Source organism: Neovison vison, chromosome 4 (genome assembly GCF_020171115.1).
Source record: "Neovison vison isolate M4711 chromosome 4, ASM_NN_V1, whole genome shotgun sequence".
Lineage (NCBI taxonomy): Eukaryota > Metazoa > Chordata > Mammalia > Carnivora > Mustelidae > Neogale > Neogale vison.
In genome coordinates, this window is record NC_058094.1 from 8532265 (window position 1) to 8552095 (window position 19831).

Consider the following 19831-nt stretch of genomic DNA (forward strand, 5'->3'; position numbering starts at 1 on the left):
TCTAACTGTGTGAGCTCAGCAAGCCTTGCACCTCTGGGGCTGGGGCTGAAGTGCTGTTGGGTCATTTTCTCTGGATGCTCAGTGAGGATCAAAGATCCTGCTCAGGAGCCTGCCCCTGGAGGGGCCTCCTCATAGCCCAGCTAAGAGCCTGTGCAGGAGAGTTAGCATGGAAAGTGCTCAGTGCTCGAGGCACGGTATCCAAACAGAGCATGTGAGAAATAGAGAAGTTGACAGAAGGTGGAATGTTCTAGAATGCTGGTGGAAGAACATTTGATGTACAAGGCTGGTGTTAATGTTATATGGTTGTTAATAACCCCCACTGGAAAGAGTCTAATGACGGGATTAGAGTACAGCTTGCTTTTCTCATTGCTGAGGATTGATGAAGAAACTCAAAATTTCTTTATCTCTAGGGCACAGCACAGGGAATTCCTAGGAACAGAGATATCTGGGTTCCGAGGGGAGTACACAGGTGAGGCTGCTGCATGCCCCGGGCCCCTCCTGCGTGGTCTTGCTGACTGAGTAAAAGGTGTGATCTGTGCTCAAGTTGGAGGCACTAGGAGGGAACTATCTATCATGGTTTACACTGGGACGAGCGTTAGATAAGATGCTGGCGTCGGAATACGGTTATCTATATGAACTTCAATCTATCTATAGTCAGGAACCATCTACCATGGTTTACACTGGAAAGACTGTCAGATAAGTCGCTGGGGTCAGGATACTTCCTTCTGAGTCCAGTGGATCCAGGCAGGGCAACCACTGGCCTAGGACTCAGAACTCCTAGCTCCTGGTCCTGTCCCATTCCACCTGCTCCTGGCCAAGGACCTTGGGTGCGTCCCTCAAGTTCCGGAACTTCTTCAGAATCTCCTGTTTCCTCAGTTGGTAGATGGCACTGTAGAATTCCCACCCTGCCCGGGGCGCTTGGGAGGGGCCCTTAGGATGAGGCCATGAACCTGCCTCATTGGTAATAAATTCAGGAGCTTATAATTTTTATTACGTATTTAGGGTATGCCCAGAACAGGGGCAAGTATTTTAAAAAACTGACTTACCCTCCCCAATTGGAAGGGGAGATGAACCATGAGAGACTATGGACTCTGAAAAACAATCTCAGGGATTTGCAGTGGCGGGGGGGTGGGAGGTTGGGGTACCAGGTGGTGGGTATTATAGAGGGCACGGCTTGCATGGAGCACTGGGTGTGGTGAAAAAATAATGAATACTGTTTTTCTGAAAATAAATAAATTGGGAAAAAAAAAAAAAAAACTGACTTATTCCGGGTTTCGGGAGGAAACAAATGGAGCAGAGACTTTAATAAAGGGAATGTCTCCAGAGCAGCAAGGAATATAGCAGGACCCGAGCAGGTTCCCACCCTCAACCACCAAAGCCCCCATGAGGCAGATGGAGGGATGGGTCAGAGGGACCAGGAGTGTGGCAATCAGAGCTCATCAAAGCCTCTGAGGAAAGCCTCTGTCCTCAGCCTGGCAGGTAACAGCCGAAGGATAGGCTGCCCCCTTGCTGTGTCCTGCCTGCTTTTCCCTATCCTGTGCCACCAAGAGCTGCACTCACTCACTCACCCAGCTGCCAGAAGCCAGGGAGTTCCTTTGTTGGAGTCTCTCAGCAACTGGACAGGTCTGCACTCACCTTGCACTCACCTGTCATCTCCTTTGATCCTTCAGCAGCCAGGGGCCTGGCTGGTCCCAGGATCCTGGAAGAACAGAGCTGGAGGTGGGAAGGGAGCTCCCTTGCTCAGGGCCACACCACTGGTCAGAGCCCAAGTTTGAACCCTTGTGCTCTGTTCCCCTAGTAAGATGCAAGAATCAAGAGGAAGATGTTATTACTAAGACCTTTATGTTTTCAGCGCTCCGGGGTGGCCCAGTCGGTTCAGCTTCTGCCTTTGGCTCAGGTCCTGCTCCTGGGTCCTGGGATCACCAGGCTCCCTGCTCAGCAGGGAGTCTGTTTCTCCCTCTGCCTCTGCCCCTCCCCCGTTAGTGCTTCCTCCACCCCAAATGAATAAAAAAATCTTCAAAAATTTAAAAAAAAAAAAGACCTTTACATTTTAGGAAGCATCTTTGAGAAGCAGAAAACTTCAGTATTAAGGCTTTGCAGTCTGAGGCTTGTCACTTACTGCTCAGTGACCATGTCACCTACCTTCCCTGGCTCTCAGTTTCCTCTTTTGTCATGGGGATGATACTCTGTACAGTTGATGTGAAAAATGAACGAGTCACTCAATAGACATTAGCTTTTTTTCCCCGAGAGGACCAAGGTTCCAACTTGGGGTGTGGGGGCTGGCTGTACTCCCTCTTGTCCTTCTGGCCTATTCTGTAATCAGATAGTACTGTTTGAATATTTTGATCTTAAAAGCTTTTCCTTCCAAAGATACCTGGGGATGTTTGGACCATTTCTTCTGACTCTCTTTGTGTGTGTGTCTCTATACATGTGTGTATGTGTGTACTTTTTCTTCCTCCTCTAAAATATGTAAAAGTTATCTAACCGGGCCTGATTCTGGAGCCCTTAAAAGAATATGAAATATAAGTTTAAAATCTCAGTAATCCAGAGAAGTCGAGAAGGAAAGAACATGCATTCCAAATTATTGGCGGAATTAAAAAAGGGGTTTCAGATGACTTTGGGTAGGTCCCCATGTGGGTCTACAAAGAAAATTCTTTCTTTGAATTTCACCAGCTACCTTCAAAAGCTTCAAATTCAAATAGATATCATTGTGATAGATTATGCTACATTTAAAAAAAAAATCCATTTGAGTCCACATTGAACTAACAAACTAGAGTGGCTAAAAATTCCCTTCATGAATATTTACTTAGCAGAGGGCTCTTGAGAAAAACTCAACCAAAAAAAAAAAAGAGAGAGAGAGAGAGAAGAGAAGAACCACAACGAGAGCAAACCCAGCTTCCTCTCTAAATGAGAGGGTGGAATGACTCCAAAATATTGTTTCATGCTCAAAGAGCCTAAAACAACTCCACATGACAGATGAAAATCCATCTAATTGGGCATTTACCTTTTCAGAGATAAAAGACTCAGTGGAAAGGAAAGAAAAGGAAAGAAGAAAAGAAAACCTCTTTCCTTGGAAGGCTCGACTGGAGCCCAAAATAAAGCCCACGAGTCGCTTGGCCTGGTGACGAAGGGCTGTGTCCCCCCCTTCCCTTTCTTGAGTGTCATGTCCTCAGAGAGCCACCCATGGTCCGAGAACGGAAACCCCTGAGCTTGGCATTCACAGCCACCAGCATCTGCACCCCTGACTCTGCTTGGACTCCAGCTCTTCTAAGTGCTGGGCTAGGATAAGGGTCTTCCCCATGTTGCAGTGGAAGTGACGAGCCCAAGGTCACACGGTCCCCGCACTCAGATTTTCCTTCTGTGTGCCCAAAATTACGTCTCTGTTGAGTGGGAGGGCAAAAGCCCGTGCTTCCAATTCGTCTTCTTCAGCTCACCCCTCCCAGCCCCCATCTTCTCACCTTGAACTGTCCCAACAGTTTACCGTTCCCTCGAGTAGGTCCGCATGAACAGGAACCAGAAGCCGACTTGGCTGAGAACCAGCTTTGGCATTAGGAAGTCAGATCGCTCCATCCCCAGGGGAGGCCTGGGGGAGGGGCCCAGGGAAGGTTCTGCTGGTGAAGGGGTGTGGGCTCAGGGAGGCAGATCACTCCAGAAGCCCCCAAAGAAGTTGTCGACAAATAACTCGGACATGGATATTCGGTTAGTTGATTTCCCAACCCTGTAGTTATTTTGTATGTAAATAATCTTGTTAAGGTGAGGAAGTCAGCAAGCACGCGAAGTCAAAGGCAAGGAATAAAGGCAGAAACAGAATTTAAAAGAGAAAGGGAGAGACACAACTGGCAGATCCTGGCAACCGGGAGTCTTGCTTCTAAGTCTTTTTTGCAGGGTGAACTGGTGAACTGGCAGGGAGCTGGGAGGTTGTGTGCATTCTGTCCTTGACACGGAGTTCAAAGAATATCCTTTCCATTGGTGGATTTCCTAGAAAACCCCAAGAGTTGAACTGCGGAGGCTAGAGTGATGTCTTTCTTGGGTTACCGGTGGCTGGGGTCTACTCTCAGCATCTCCACATGGGGCTGGGCCATGCTGCTTTCCATCAGCAGACTTGACTTTCTTTTAATAGGACTTTCCTAGTCTCCATAACAGCCCTATAAAATTGCTGCTCATACTTTGTCCCTAATCCCAATTTACAGATGCGGAAACTGAGGCTCAGAGAAGCGAAGCCACTTGCCCCAAGTCACATAGCTAGAAAGTTGGCAGAGCCCAAATTCCTCACGGCCAAATCCCCACCCGTGTAATTCCTGGGATCATCGCATATCTCTACATCAGGGAGACTGGGAAGGGTGAGGCAGCTTCCCTAAGGGGTGCGGATGGAGAGCACATCACACCGGGTATCCGTCCCAGTCCACGGGTGGGGCTCCAAGCCTCTTCCCATATTCCCCGCTTGTGCTGGTTGGATGGGTTTCTTTAGCTAACCCGTGGCTGTCTGGCGGGAGTTTAAATCTGCGCGGAGTCCCCCTTTGCTGGTTGGAAGCCCTCATCCTCTGCGTTGTTGTCATACATGGAATTCAGAGAGCCCCACGGTGCCTGGGGATTGAGAAAGGGCTGGGAGCCAGTCGCAAAGCACAGACAGGACTGTGAGCAGGAAGGCTCAGTCTGTTTGTCACCAGACGTGTAAACCCACCCACCTCCAGGGCCTGCTCCGAGTAAAATGATGAGTAAAAGTTGCTCTGGCAACATTGAAAAATTCCCTTTTAAATAACATCGTCACAATGGAGAGAAAGGTCTGCTTGTTGTTCTTCCTTGAAAACACTGTTTTTTGGTTTTTGTGTTTTTTTTTTTTTAATTTCAGTTTTTTAGTGTTCCAAGATTCATTGTTTATGCACCGCACCCAGTGCTCCATGCAATAGGTGCCCTCTCTAATACCCACCTCCAAGCTCACCCATCACCCCCTCCCCTCCCTCCAAAACCCTCCCTACCACCTGGTGGAGAGTGTGATGAAGAAAGACAGTTGCTTGGGAAACAAGGCGCTACCACAAACAAGAATGTCCTTGTTGGGGGGGGTAGGGCAGTATTCCTGGTCGTTCCTAAAGCAAAAATCTAAAATTTCAAACCTCAGTCTTTTGGTGAAAAAGGAAATTAAATCAAAAGAGGAGTTGAGAAGCCCGTGAGATCATGCACCACCGCCTAAGAGAAATTTCAAATGAAAAACAAGCCTCTCAGAGTTGTTTGAAGAATTAGTGCCAACAGAAGGTCTGCTGTTAGTTTTCCTTCTCTACCTGTGGCCGGGAACAAACTGAGCCTAAGAAAACTGATCTGGGAACTCTAGGATTAGAAAAATGAAGCTGATGTCTCTCCCAAACCAAACAACAGTTTTGGGTATGAGTATGTCTGCCTCCTTGCGGACCTGCCCCTGGGATGAAGTAAAGGAAATTTCTCTTATTCTCTGAGTGGGGGGCCGTGGTGTCAAAAGCTGTGACCTTTACAGGAGTGGGTGGAGGGAAGGGCTGTGTGAGTAGACTGAATGATAACAAAGTGACAGAGGTGGCGTATTTGCAGAGCACGAAACAAGAAAGGATCGTAGAATCCCAGCATTTGCAAAGAGGCTTAGCGGTGCCCTTGTTTCAACCTTCCCCTAGTCCAAGATTTCAATTATTCATTCTCTGACTCACTCATTGATTTGCCCAATAAAAAACACTGGCTCTGCCACTCCTTAGCTGTGTGACCTTGAGGGAGCTGCTTTACCTCTCTGTGCCCTGCAGGGTGCCCACCCTAAGGGCTTTCTAAGGGCGTGCTCCCATCATCTGCAACATCATGCACGTTTAGAGGCCTCTGGCTCGATCTCCCACGAATTGGCTCCTCACTTGCACTCTCCCATGTGGTGGTTTTTCTGTGCACTTGATCACTAGATCTGTGCCCCACACAGTGACCTTTTGTCCTCTGAACACCTCTGTGGATGAGGCAGCTCTTCCTTACACAGAGCTTCCAACCACGGAGGGCCTTCCGGAGAAGGTGGTAGGGTGCAACTTTCGGGGATATCTGAATTTAAGGCTGAAAGCGTGGACTGGGCTGTGATGTGCTCACCGGACCCTAGGGTCAAGTGAGCACACTTAGGACAAGGCATTGTGGGTATTCCCTGCCCCCTGTCTCATAGCTGAGCAGACGGCTCAGAGGCCCGACCTGTGCGGTTCCTCAGCCTGTTAATAGGCAGAGCCAGGGCTGGAAGCCAGCCCGCAGTTTCAAGCTGCCAAGTCCTGCCTCCCCGCTGGGTTTCCTCTCGGCTCGGGAAGCTCAGGATGTCCTAGAGAGGGAGACCCCCGCGCCCTCCGCAGGCCGGCAGCCAGGGACCCCAGCGGCTGGGTCTCCCACAGACCCCCTGCACCGGGCTGCTGGTGGGCTCTTACACCCCCACGTCCCAGGCCACCCATGCCCACGGGCTCCTGCAGACCTCCCTCCGAGCAAGCCTGTGCTGGGTTTTGTGAATTCTGGCTGCTGTCTGCCCTTTTCTCCTTCCTGAGTTTCTGCCCAGGAAATACCATGTACTGGACGTTTTGGACTCTTTTAATCTAAACAGGGCTCTGTGGTCATTCCTCTTATTGGTGTTTTGACAGTTGGGAAAACCGAAGTTCATTGGCATTGGCCGTTTGACCCAAGGTCCCCCAGGCTGGGTCGAGTCGGGGGCTGGGACGACCCCTCCCACCCCACCACGACTGTCTCCCCACGGGCACATGGGCCAGAAGTTTCCTGGGTCCAGTGTGTCTGCTCCCACTGCCCACACCAACAGCTGGTCAGGCCTCCCTCCTACACCTCCCTCCCCTTTGTTCTTGAGAATCAGATAAGAAGTCAAAAGAACAAAGCCCCCCCTTCCCAAGCCATATTTCAAAGGACTATAAATAGGACGGTTCAGGGTGGTGTCCCAGGTCACATTCAGCATGGACAGATTTTGTGTGATGCCAGCCCTGTCCTCTGGCTCGAGGTTTCCCTTGTTCAGCACAAGCTTCCCTCCTCCCTCTCATCCACAGAATCTTGTTCGAAAGTCCGTAGTCAGGCCTCCCGAATTAGGCCTGTTCTTGCCCGGCAAACAAACCCGTGCGTCGCGGTTCCCCGTTCCTCCCAGCTCTGTGTGTGGCTCTGGGCAGCACGGAGGAACCCGTGGGGCCCAGAGGAGGCGGAGGCAGCCCAGAGACCTGCGTCTCCCTGCTCTGAAGGCACAGTTCCGTTTCCCCAGCAGGGAAGGCCTGGGGGCAGAGGGGAAGGGCAGGGCCCGCAGAACATGGGCTCTGGGGCAGCCGTGGGACTGGGGCAGGTGACTTCCACGCCAGAGCCTCAGTCTCCCCACTTGTGCTCTGGGGTAAAACCATTCAGCATTCTGATCGGGAGTTGAGAGAAATAAAACAGGAGAGGATGAAGGGGGAGCCCCGGAGAACAGACAGTCTTCCTGCTGAAAGACCTGGTGACAGTGGCCGTCAGGGTAGAGAGGCCCACTGCCCTCTCTGGAGGAACCCTGAGAAGGAACCGGGCCCCTCCCTGTCATGTGCTCAGAGGAAGGGGGTGTAAAGAGAGGAAATGGCCAAGGCTGCGGTTTGGGAGGCCTGCACGGCCTGCATTGTTTCAGTAATGAGGGGCGGCCCAGGTCTCCCTTACTGCCCGTAGGAGGGGTTCAGCCGGACCCACGTGGGAGGAACCCCAGCGGATGGAGGGCAGCGGCCAGGAGGGAGTGGCCCGAGCCCCGCAGCTGGGGCAGGTGGGGGAGATCACCAGCCGTGTCGGGGTGTCTGTCCCCCATGCGAGCAGCACCCATGTCTTTGTCTCTCTGGGCTCTGAGAGCTGACCACGCTCGGTGCTGGGAGCCCAAAGCCGAAGCTGCTTGGAGAGAGCTGGGAACTCAGAGCACAGAGACAAACCAGTAAACTGCACCGCCCCCCACTCGTGGATCTGTGGGGTGGGGGGGTGTGCGCGAGGGAACACGGACTGAAGACCTTCTAGGGCCAGTCAGGCTGGAGAAGGAGGAAAATGGCCGTGTACGTGTAGGAGGCGGCCCTGGCTTTCAACAGCTCCTCGGCAGCTTTCCCGCCCCGTGGCCTTGGGCAGAAGAGCCGACTCTTGCAGAGCTGCCATTTGCACATCTGTGAAATGGGGATCTGCCTCCCCCCCAGCCCCCGCCAGAGGAGTGCTGGAAAGGCTGCGTGAAGTCAGGTGCACGAGATGCTTAGCTCGGGGCTGGTGTCCTTGTGCGCTCATCCATTCGCCCTTGGTAGTGATAACCTCTCCCAGAGAAGCACCTGCCTTCCGCGTTCAGAAATCCCCTCACTCCGAGGGCTGCTCCCCGTTGAAGCCCTCCCGGTGGGGGCGGGTCCGCGTTGGAGGACTGTTCCCGCCAGCAAGCAGCTGTGTTCCCTGCCCCGTCTGGCGTGTTTCACATCAGCCGTCGGGGCCAGGAGGGGAGATGCAGCCGCATCAGGAAGGGGCCGCTCAGGCCCTGCACCCTCCGTCAGCCCCAGCACCGCAGCTCCCCTGCCCTGTGCCCCTCACCGAGCCTGGCCAGCAGCCCTGCTCCAGGCACCCCAGCTCCTACTCCAGGTGCTTCTGGGTCATCTCACCACCAGGTTCTGATTGGCCCCTGCACCTGCCTACATCTGGGCCACCTGTCCCCTCCGCAGACAGATCTGCCAGACACTGTCCGTGCTGAGCTCACTCTCCGAGATCACTGTGTTCTGGACAGGAATCAGATTAAGAAACCACCCACCTGTGTGCTGACCGTCTCCGCCCTGACCCCTGCGCAGGGTGGTGCAGCTGCTGGCTCATGTGCCTGCACCCCTCCCCGTGTGCTGACCCCTGAGAGTGTGCTGTTGTCCCACCAGGGCAGGGCACCCCAGAGGGGCTCAGTGAGTGCCCATGTGAAGTGCACTGCATTCGTCCTGGGAGGAATTGGTTTATCATCCAAGGCTTCGATCTTGACTGTGACCTTGAGCAAGTTGCTTACCCTCCTCAAGCCTCCACTTGCTCATCCGCAAAATGATACACATGACAGCTGGCGTCCCATCACTGTGAAGAAGAGCAGAGATTTTGAAGACAAAGGGCTTAGTTTGGGAAAGTGCCAGCCAGCCCTTTAAAGTGGTATCTGCCCCAATTACTACTACTAGTTTTACTTTGCTTTTTTTTTTTTTTTTTTTTTAAGTGATCCCATGTTGGTTTTATCCACTTTTATTCGGTACGGCCTTGCAAAATAGTTGAAGCCGGAACGGTGCCTGTGTTAACAAGGAGCCAACTCAGACTCCGAGGAAGACTGTTTGCCGTCACACATCCTGGCTTGCACAGTGTCTCCTGGTCGACACAGCAGCCGCGGGACACCCTGTTTCGGGATAATACGTGGCCACAGGCCTCTGAGAAGAGACGTCCGTATATTGAAGGGGCAGCACTATTATTCAGCAGGGCCCTGCGTTCACAATTATCCAGATGATCGCTTCTCAAGCGGAGGGAAAGGCTGGGATTTCTTAAGCAATCTAGAAGTGGTGAGGAATTTCGGGTCTGGTTCTCTGCTCTGCTCCCCAAAGAACCAAAATCAGAGAACAGCCTCTCTCAGGAGATTTATCACATTCTCGTACACGATGGTGCAGGGGCTGCCGGTGGTGACGTTCTATTAGGGGTGAAGGAGTGGCTTATGGGCCCTCACCTCCTGTGCGGTAGGTAGAGCTGGTCGACGTGTTTCCTGCTGCTGAGTCTCCGGGGTTAGCCCAGCAGTCGGCTGCGGGGGGCCCGGACCGGTACCTGGTGGCCTCCAGTCCTCCGGATAGAAAGGAAGGGGTGAATGCCCAGGTGGAGGGGAAGGATGGGGAAGCAGGTGGGGTCCAGGGAGACAGGGCAGGATAGCAGAGTGTGGGAAGAGAGCCGCAGTGTCACATTCCAGAAGAAATTTGGGGGCATCTGAGTGGCTCAGTCAGTTAAGCATTGGCCTTTGGCTCAGGTCATGATCTCAGGGTCGTGGGGGTCAGGCTCCCTGCTCAGAAGGTAGTCTGCTTCTCCCTCTTCTTCCTGCTTGTGCTCACTCTCGCTCGCTCTCTCTCTCTCTCCCTCGCAAATAAATAAATAAAATCTTAAAAAAAAAAAACAAAAATATAAAAGCCAAGGAGGGTCTCAGTAGATCGTTAAGCAGATACGGAATATGAGATAAGTATGTTTTCTGTGTATTTAGCACCCCAGTGTTGTGTCAGGAGCCGAGGCACCAGGGCCTGGAGGGTGGGTGACACCTGGGGAACGGTTCTAGCTCGTGGAAGTCCCCTAGTTGCCAGTGTGCCAGTCGGGGCTGGGAATCCCAGTGCAAAGGAATGGAGAGACACACAGGAAGCCTTGGGCAGCTGAAGGGAAGGTGGCTAACTCGGCTTGGCGTGTGGAAGGGAGCAGGTGGAAGGAAACATCTGGGACGAGTGATAGGTGAACGGATTGTTTTGTTCTTTCTCTCATTCAGGAGCTAGAAACTGACTTTCTCCCACATGGCCGGCGGTGCGCGGCAGGCGGTGTGGTGGTAGCGTGGGGTGTGGGACAGGCACCCTTGTGCTCCCGGGTGGCTATCAGACCAGTGACACCTGCTCTCTGGGAGTGCAAGGAATCCTGGGTAATGACGCTGCCTGGCCTCGTTTGGGCAGTCCGTGAAGATGTCCCTGGGAAGGGCCATCACTAGTGAAATCTAATGCGTGAGGAGGCAGTGCACAGGGAAAGGGGACAGTGTGAGCTGGGGAGGGGAGGGAGGGAGGGAGGTCTGGGTTACAGCTTACAAGGGTCCCTCCGCGGGCTGCTACGTGCAGACGCTGGCCTCAGAGGAGGTGACGGCAGGTCCGAGGCTGGGGCAGTGAGCACTCCGCCTTAATTCTTCTTTCAAATATCAGGGACTGAAAAGAAAGTTTCATTCCGGGAGCTTGCCTTTGCCGTGACACTGAGCCCTGACTTCTCCAGCTCAGGCCACGTTGTGTCTCCCGTGGAAACATCCTGCGCCCCACCCGCCGGCGAGCTCCAAATAGAATCTATTTATTGTCGACACCAGGCGCCTTAGACAAGTCTTGGGTCAGTCTGTAACTAAATCCTGTTGATTTTATATCTAAAATACCTCTTGAGGGACGCCTGGGTGGCTCAGTCAGTGAAGCGTCTGCTGTCAGCTCAGGTCATGATCCCAGGTCCTGGGATCGAGTCCAGCACCGGGCTCCCTGCTCAGTGGGGAGCCCGCTTCTCCCTCTGCCTGCGGCTCCCCCTGCTTCTGCTCTCTCTGTCTCTCTTTCTCAAATAAATAAGTAAAATATTTAAATACAATAAAATAGCTCTTGAATCTTCCATTTCTCTGCCATTGCACAGCCACCCTGCCTCGGTCCTGACCTCCACATCTCAGGGCAATCATCAACTCCCGGCAGATCTTTCTAGGTTGCAAATTTATTGTGTTTTATCACCATTGTTGGCCATGTAAGGATTCCTTGGTGGTGATATCAGTGAGCTTTCACTGCATAACAAGTAGCTCCGGGCCTTAGTGCCTTCAACAACAAGCATTCATTATTTCTCCTGATTCTCTGGGTTGATCGGACACTTCTTGTGTCTGGGAAGCATGGCTGGGGCTCAGGGGCGTGGCCCGGGCCTCCTGGGGACCAGCTCAGCTGCGGTGATGAAGCTGCAGAAGATTCCAGGCGGGAGAAAGGAGGATATTCTGTGCCTAAGCATTGTCGAAGCTTTTATTTGTGTCTTTTGTTATTGACCCACTGGCCAAAGCAGGTTGTGTGGCCAAGTTCAGATTCAGAGGGTGGAGAAGTGGACCTCAGTCCCTGTGGGGAGGCAGAGCAAAGCTATGTTGCGGAGGTGGCCCAAGCCGGTGGGGGCCATTACTCTCTGCACCTGTCCCAGGGGCTAAGATGAGGACTGCAGAGCTGGACAGACCCCGGGCTGGACAGACCCCGGGTCCAGGCCCCGGGCGGCTCCTCCATAAAGCGGGACTCGTCACTGAGACCACCTCAGGGATTTCGTGAGGAAACGTGGGTCAGAGTGTGGGACGCAGTAAGAGCTCAACTGGGGGTCTCTGTTTTTACTCTTCAGGTGGGGCCTTCCAGAGCCTTCTCCCACCCGGCCTCAGCCTGGTTGTGCTTCCTAGCCCTGATCTCACATGTTCACTAGTTACATTTTCCCCTATCCTCTTCCTCAGAGATATTTTCTTTTTTTAAAAAAATATTTCATTTATTTATTCATGGGATACAGAGAGAGAGAGGGAGGAAGAGGCAGAGGGAGAAGCAGGTTTCCCATGGGGCAGGGGCCATGATGCGGGACTCGATCTCAGGACCCCGGAATCATGACCTGAGCCGAAGGCAGATGCTTAACTGACTGAGTCACCCGGATGCCCCTCAGAGACACTTTCTCCAAACCTTTTCTTTTTGTCACACAGCATTTCCCTTGAGCAAAGAACAACTAAAAACCCATGTGCTCTTCTCCTACTGGCTTGGTCATTCCTCCCTTAGCTCTCCCAAATATCACTCCCATCCTCGTGTCACATTGCCCTGAGTTATTCATTTTATCCGTCTGTTTTCTCCACGAGGCTGAGCTTCTTGAGGGTCTGAACTATGGTCTCCTCATCTTTCTGTCTCTGGTACTTGGCTGCATGCATGGAACAGGATAGGTGTTTATTGAAAAAAAAAAACAAAAACCTTGACGTGTAAATCACTGGATGAGTGAGTGGAGAGATGGGTAAATGCCTTCGAATTATCTTGCATCATCTTCAAAATGCAGTGGATGGGGCGCCTGGGTGGCTCAGTGGGTTAAGCGACTGCCTTCTGGACAGGTCATGATCCTGGAGTCCTGGGATCCAGCCCCACATTGGGCTCTCTGCTCAGCAGGGAGTCTGCTTCCCCCTCTGACCCTCCTCTTCTTCTTCTTCTCTCTCTCTCTCAAATAAGTAAATAAAATCTTCAAAAGGCAGTGGATGAGCTAAATGTCAAAACTGACTTGAAATTTTCTCCTCTTCCCTTCCAGCTGGGACCACTTTCAGGATCAACCTTTCTGACCTGGAAATGCCAATAGAAGTAATAATCATCGCCAGGAGCTGTGGTGAGCAAACACTTTGAGCTTTGTGACCAGGACGGTTTCCTCTGAGTGCCAGAGATGGACAGTCCCTCAGCCTCCTGAGGTAAAGGACCACCCTCTCCCTCCAGCACGAGTGAGATGTGTTGTCTTTTCTGGTTTCTTCCATAGATTAACTTTGAGTAGGCGGGGAGAGGTGTTCCCCTGTGTCTTGGTATCTTTGTCATTTGGCCTTCTTTCCCAGGGATATGCCATTAAGAGGGGACACTTTCTACCTCAGGAAAAATGCAGGGTCATTAGCATATCAAGCAGCCTCATTTTTTTTTCCTTTTCTTTTCTTTTATTATTTATTTTTAAGGTTTTTTTTTAAATTTTTATTTTTTATAAACACATAATATATTTTTATCCCCAGGGGTACAGGTCTGTGAATCGCCAGGTTTACACACTTCACAGCACTCACCATAGTACATACCTTCCCCAATGTCCATAACCCCACCCCCCTTCTCCCAACCCCCCTCCCCCCAGCAACCCTCAGTTTGTTTTGTGAGATTAAGAGTCACTTGTGGTTTGTCTCCCTCCCAATCCCAAGCCTCATTTTCTTAAGAGGAAGGCCTTCTGTGTTCTCATTAAACAAGTAAAACCTGGATTAGAAACAGCCTCTTGTGACCAGTACCTACCATCCCAGAGAAGGTCTGAAATGACACCGTACTCTAGTGACTGTCAGTAAAGAGCTCTGACCCATAGGACAAAAGCGGCCCAGTCATTTGTTTTACAAATAAAGTTTTATTGGTACCCAGCCACACTCCTTCCTTCAGATATGTGTCACACCACAACGGCAGTGGTGACAGAGGGCTGTGTGGCCTGAAAGCCGAAAATACTCACGGTCCGGTCCTTCATGGGAAGAGTGTGCCTGCCTCTGATCTAGAGCTAAGCTGTCCACATGAGGCCACTCCATGTGTGGCTATTTAAATTTTAATTCATTGAAATTAGTCACAAGGAGAAAGGCAGCCCTCAGTCACGCTCACCGTATTTCAAGTGCTCAATAACCGTATGGGACCGGTGGCTCCCTTCTGAACAGTCTACATTGAGAATGTTTCCATCAGCGAGGAAGGCTGCCTTGGGGAAACTATGGTCACCCTGGGGTGTCTCTCTTTGCTCTGAGTGTCTGACTCAGCTTGGATATAATTGCGGCCATTGTGGAAGAAGGAGGGTTGGTCCATGTATGTGTGCGTATGGCTGTTCTATAGGATTATTGGTGCGTACATCTATTTATTTATCTACTTACCTATCCGTAAAAAATGGAATTACTTCTAGAATTTCTTTGGCCAGCCAACCCATGGCCACTGTATGTGAGTCTGTGTAAAAACTAAGCCACTTGGACCTTGAGATTTATCAGTTTTACATATGCAGGTACCTTGATACAAATATGAGCCTTCCCATGGTCATAGGAAGATCAGACACAGTATTGGGTCTCCTGTAAAGGGAACGAAGCAATGGCCATAGTGTTCCCCATCGGCTGAAGATGGAGCAAGAGAGATAAGAAACAGTGAGAGGAAGAAAGTGAGCTAAAGATACCGGGTCTGTGAGTCTTGGAAGAAGGAGGAATGCTAGAGACAAAAGATGACAGGGAGGGACCATGGGTTTACTCTCAAAGAATGTGTTAAACAGAATCATGATGATTGGGAACTTATCCCATCTCAGAAGCAGGCTGAGTACAGCCAGTTCTATACAGCAGACCCAGGGGAGAAGCTTGGACTTGGCAATACTCCCGCCACCTTGGGTGGGTCAGGACGAGAAGCATAATCGAAGATTTTACTTGCTGAATAAGGGAGTGTGCAGTGCTGAAGAAGAGGGCCAGTCACTGAGCTGCACGGTGCTTATGGACAGGTCAGAAAAGAAACTCTAGGTGGGGACGCCTGGGTGGCTCAGTTGGTTAAGCAGCTGTCTTTGGCTCAGGTCATGATCGAGCGTCCTGGGATCGAGTCCCACATCGGGCTCCTTGCTTGGCAGGGAGCCTGCTTCTCCCTCTGCCTCTGTCTGCCTGTGCTCACTCTCTCCCCGCCCCCCCCCTGATAAATAAATAAAATCTTTAAAAAAGAAAGAAAGAAACTCTAGGTGGCCAGGAGGACTATGGGCAAAGGCCCCACGTTGTGTCTTTAGGATCTGGGCTTTTTTTGGCCTTGGGTTCCCCCAGAACTAGCAAGAACAAAGCAGAGTTTCAGATGATGGAAAATAGTTGAACTGATGTGTATCTGTACCTCTGGATTGGAAATGGGCCCTGCCTCTCTACTCTTGGTTGGGTTTTAAGTTTTCACCATTGCCGGTGAGTGTTGGAGTCACTTGAAACAGGTGTTTCCACAGCAGACTTTCAAACAGTGGAGTTTAAGCAGATATGAAGTAATTAGAAGTAAAAATTAGAAAAGATACTTGTTTTTGCTACATAGTATCGAGCGCACCAGGAACAACAGAGGTGGTGGTGACGATGATGTTAACAGCAATGATATCGTCCATCCATTTCAAGCTCATTGTGTGCCACTTACACCATTCTGGTAACAATAATTGTTATTCTACTGGCTTCAGATTATTGTGCTAAGCACTATAGTCACTTTTTCTCAGCACATGAACCCAGAGCATGTTTTTCAATTACATTTTTTCCAATTGCTCAAGTTTGATATAATTACAGATTTACAGATAAGTTGCAAGAAGAACCAAAAAATTCCTGGATACCCCTCACTTGGATTCCTTAAGTCCTAACATTTTACTATATTTGTTCTATCCTGTCCTCTCTCTATTTTTTCTGAAACCCAAAGATTCTTAAAACTGTGATACAACCAAGTCAGAAACTTAGCACGGGTCCGCTGCTGTTATCTGAGCCTCGGAACTTCTTCTGATTTCACCAGAGGCCCCCAAGTGAGGTCCTTTCCAGCAAAAGAAAGCCCACTGGGCACATGGCCTTTTTGGAAAACTTCTTCACTCTTGTATTTCATGACGTTCATGTTTCTGACACGTGTAAGCCAATCATTTTTCAGAGTGTTCCTTGGTTGGTGCTTGCCTGATGCTCCCTCGTGATAACATTTATATTCCTGCTTTTGCCCGGCATCCCGCAGAATTCACGGGGTGTCCTCCATGCCTCATAAGTGGAGGGCGGGGCTGGTCTGTCCCATTACTGTGACTTGGTTAATGATGGCATCAGCTAATGGTCAAGGGGCCTGGCTCCTTTCAGTGGAGAATGGTGTCTAGAAATACCATCTGGTCACGGATATGTCCTAACATTTTACTATACGGATATGTCCGTGGCTGCTGAGATTACCTCCCCCTGGGCCCTCGGAGCAGACAGAGCTGGGAAATAGGGAGTGTGGGTGTGTGTGCATGCATCCGTGTGTGCATATATATTATGCGTATATACACATCTGTATTTATAGACCTGTGTATATGTATCAGCATATACATGTGTACCCATCATATATATGTGTGAATATGCCTATAGAGGCACGTCATCTAGATCGTTTCTAAAGCAGCACACATGCATATTAAAACCACGGTGAGCGCACACTGGCGAAGCTAGCCGCAACATTCTTGAAATCCACATCTGTCTCAATGATGCTGGCCCAGTCTCACGGCCAATACCACCGAGCACCGTGTTTATTAAACCACGGGCCAGACCCTATTCCAGACCCTTCCCTTGCTGCTACTGCTCCTCAAGCAGCCCAAGTACCAATGAGGAAACAAGACTCCAAAAAGATAATTAACTTCTGCAACGTTGTACAACGAGCCCGTGTGGCAAGCGTACCTGAGTGCCCGTTGGCCTGTTGGCATCAGAGCCGATGGCCTGTGGGGAGACCGGTGCCCCAGAGGAAAACCCAAGCCAAGGGTGAGGGGAGCGTTTGTCCCACAGACCCGAGATGGCTGACCCTAGGGCCAGACCCTAGCGGCAGGAAGGCGATGGCGCGTTGGTGACGCCCACGTCCTTCACTCCCGGCAGGTGTTTACCGTCTGCCTCTCGGGCATCTGCATGGGGCTGTGTGTGCTCGAGCCTTTTCCTGGCAGGGGTGGGCGGCTGCGGTCCCGTGCTTGCAAGCCCTCGATCAGGTTCAGGTTGCGGGCATAAAAGCAGAAGTGGGCCTCTCTGGGGAGAGGGCATTTCCTCTCTTGCTGTGGGGCATTCCAGGCCTTTGAGCTGCTACAGCCCGGAGGCTTTAACTGGAAACACATTTGCGTCCCGGCTCCCAGCAGAGCACTTGTAGGAGGTGAACTTGATAAATGCTACTTCTGATCGTGCATCAGTAGCTGTTTCTGAGCTCTTTCTGTGTGCCAGGCACTGTCCTGGGCAGACAGAGCCCCAGGGAGCTCACGCGTTAGCCGAAAGCCAGAGAAGGGCAAGGGGAAGAGATGGACAGTAAGCCAGGACGTAAATAAGCATCAGTAGGCTGGGGCGGGGTGGGACGGAGAGCATGTGTGGCGTGCTGGTCCTGGAGGGACACTCGGAGGAGCCCTGGGTGGAATCCCGTCACACTGCCCAGAGGAGAGAGCACAACAGTGAAGACAGGGAGCCCGGGCTGCTGATGAGAGCAAGCACGGGGGACTCATTACCCTCCCCGAGGGGCTTCACCCTGGAAAGCGAAGCCTGTCTGCTCCTGTGCATCTTTTCAGGCCTGAGGAGTCACACACATGGGCTCTCTCTCCCTCAGAACTCAAGCATTTCCTCCAAAAAATGTAAATGTTATCAGCTGGCCCGGAGGTGAACTGGAGGCCAAGGCACTCAGTGGATAAGAGGTGGTCTTAGCGGTCACAGATATGGAAATGGGCAACAGGGTGGGATTTCTGTTGCTGATAACCTTAAAGAAAGAGCAACAGTTGTGGGCACAGGGGCCCTGGGAGAGAGACCGGGGAGCCAGCTTCGAGGAGCTGCAGGGCTGGCAGGTGCAGAAGGGCGAGCCTGCACCGGGCGATTTGAAAGGAGGGAATCCAGGGGAGCGAGTGGAATTCGCAGAGAGGTCTCAGTTGGGGCCGTGGGGTTCCTGCCTGCCTTCTCATCCACTCAAGCATTCATTCGTTCGCTCAGGCAGCAGACACTCCTGGGTCCCTGGCACCGTGCTGAGGATGGGATAAAACCGAGTGAGACAAGAGCTCTGTCCTCAAGACGGTGGTAAGTCAGTGGGAGAAACAGACAAATTAACAGATCGGCAGACCTCCCTGTAGCTAATACAGTTTGGGCGTTCTCTTTAAGAAATAATGATACGAGTTACGGATTTTAAATGAAAGATGAGCCCTAGGGGCACCTGGGTGGCTCAGTCGCTTGAGGATCTGCTGTTGGCTCAGGTCATGTTCCTGGGGTCCTGGGATCAAGCCCCACGTCGGGCTCCCTGCTCAGCAGAGAGCCTGCTTCTCCCTCTCCCTCTGCCTGCTGCTCCCCTTTCTTGTGCTCTCTCTCTGTCAAATAAATAAATAAAATCAGAAAGAAAGGAAGGAAGGAAGGAAGGAAGGAAGGAAGGAAGAAAAGGAAAAGAAAAGAAAAGAAGAAAGGAAAAAGGAAAAGGAAAGAAAAGACAAGACCAGACCAGCCCTAGGAAAGTGGCGTGCAGCCCAGGGCTGGAACTTAAGCCTCCCTGGGCTGGGCCAGGCTTCCTGCGGGGTCGGGAAGAATGCCTTCTCTCCTGGGGACCCTGGGGCCGCAGGGGTGACTGGGCACCGGGACTTCATTACAGCAGGAGGCTGAGGATCGAGACTTGGCGGGAAGGCTGGCAGTGGGGATCCTGGGCCTCTAGGAGGGTGGACTTGCCCTCCGGTTCCTCCGAGCCCTCCGAGCCCTTGTTCTTGGGCTAACCAATGAGAGCTAAAGACTTTTGCTCTTCTTAGTGCTGCTGGGACTTTCAAAGGCATTTTCCTGGCCATTCCACAAGAGTCCTACCTTGTGATCCCACTCCCGGGAGTGTGTTCTGAGCAATCACACAAACTTCGGGAGTGCAGGTTCTGGCAGAGCATTTGCCAACAATTACAAAGGTCTGCCTGTGGGCCACGTGCTCTTCTTAGAGCCCCAAGCATCAACCCATTTAGCCCGTGCCCCTCTCCTCCAGCCCAGCCACCCTGGGAGCCGGCTACTGTCATGCTCCTTGTTTCGTCGCCGGTGGAGGCACAGAGAGATAAAGTAACTCAGCCACAGATTGCTCAGCCGTCAGTAAGCAGAGGAGCCGGGCTCTCGAGGCGCGTGGTCTGCCTCGGGCACCCAGGCCCCTGGCCATACTGCCTGTCTGTGATCCTTGCTGCCTGATTCTTTTAGAGCAGTGCATGGGACACAGCCCGAGTGGCCAAAGTCAGAAGGGCCAAAGGACATCGCCAGCACAGGACAACCCGGGACTGCTCTGCACGAGCTTTACCTGGGCTCACTAGCAGGTGGAGGTGGACACACAGAAAACCAGAGGGGATGGTAACTGCGTGGTCACAGTGTTTGAGCCCCGCCCCCCGCCAGTCCCCCAGGCTCATCCGTCCACACGTCATTTGCAAGCGGTGTCTGAGAGCTGGCCCAGGAGAGCCAGCGGTGAGGAATGGAGACCTGGTGACAGCGCAGGTTTCTGCCTGCTCCCTCTGCTCGCACCTTCTCCCAGCCGGCTGCAGACCCGTGTCTTCCAGCGGCAGCCCTCCTCGGTCCCTCACTGGTCCCAGTGCCCTCGGAGCCCCGGCCTCCCTGCACCTGTTGCCTCGTCTGTAGAACAGAGTGGGGAACCCACGGACACTCTGGACGTCAAATCACATGCTCTTCACCGTGGTTGCAGGAGATTAGCATCTGCCGGCA

General features: G+C 51.9%; 1 protein-coding gene across 2 annotated transcripts in view; it reads left to right on the plus strand.

Annotated features, from left to right (window-relative positions):
- The window catches only part of ST3GAL1 (ST3 beta-galactoside alpha-2,3-sialyltransferase 1), an 89548-nt gene that overhangs the window by 5132 nt on the left and 64585 nt on the right, over positions 1 to 19831 (plus strand). For both annotated transcript variants that reach the window (XM_044244911.1, XM_044244912.1), the window contains exons 2-3: positions 12994 to 13147; positions 18104 to 18187. The gene's annotated coding sequence lies outside the window, so the exon portion shown is untranslated. The remainder of the gene's footprint in view (positions 1 to 12993; positions 13148 to 18103; positions 18188 to 19831) is intronic.